Genomic DNA, 889 nt, shown 5'->3' on the forward strand with positions numbered 1-889 from the left:
CCATCGACACTTCCTTGAGTGTGAGAGGGGACGGTGCCCCAACCCCCCAATCGGCTCTACCCTGAGCGTGACTGAGGGTGGCATCACAACCTCCCGATCGCCCTGCTCTGTGCATGACAGGGGACGGTGCCCCAACTCCACAATCACCCCTGCTCTGAGCCCGACCAGGGGCTGCACCTAGGGATTGGGCCTGCCCTCTGCCACCCGGGAGCGGGCCTAAGCCAGCAGGTCGTTATCTCCCGAGGGGTCCCAGACTGGGAGAGGGCACAGGCTGGGCTGAGGGACCCCCCTCCCCCCCCCCCCGAGTGCACAAATTTTTGTGCACCGGGCCTCTAGTATATATATATATATCCAAGGATGTTTATTTTGGTTTGTTGACTTTTATTTTTTAAATCATACTTATTCAGTTTCCATGGCATTATTATTATTTTTTTTTCCCATGAAAATTGTCTTTTCCTGAAATGTTGCAGATCGGTTACAGCAAACAGAATGGCGACCGTCAAGGAAAACTGCCACTCTGGGCTCCTTTTTGACTGAAGCAGCTGCAGCTTCGATAAGGGCCACATGGCATTATTTTTTTAACCTGCTTTCTAGGAGATTGATTATGTTTTTGTTATTTCTCACTTTTTCTTCTACTAATTTGGGTTTCTTGTTTATTTTCTACATTATCTACTTTAACATTTTTATGTGCCTTCTTAAGATGAAACACTGAACCAATGGAAGGTCCTTGCAAATCCCTAACTCTAAACGCCCCCCACTGTTTTCTTTTTAAATTTTTAAAATGTATTTATTTATTTATTTATTTATTTATTTATTATTTATTTATTTAAATAAAATCTTTATTGTTGAAAGTATTACATGGGTCCTCCTTTTACCCTCAGTAATCTCT

At 43.6% G+C, this 889-nt stretch overlaps 1 pseudogene; it reads right to left on the bottom strand.

The window, feature by feature from the left end:
* Nucleotides 1–444: 444 nt before the first annotated feature.
* LOC132232145 (small nucleolar RNA SNORA16B/SNORA16A family) lies at nucleotides 445–565 on the bottom strand (annotated as a pseudogene).
* Between the last annotated feature and the right edge of the window lie 324 nt (nucleotides 566–889).

The sequence above is a fragment of the Myotis daubentonii genome, chromosome 3 (assembly GCF_963259705.1).
Source record: "Myotis daubentonii chromosome 3, mMyoDau2.1, whole genome shotgun sequence".
Taxonomy (NCBI): Eukaryota; Metazoa; Chordata; class Mammalia; order Chiroptera; family Vespertilionidae; genus Myotis; species Myotis daubentonii.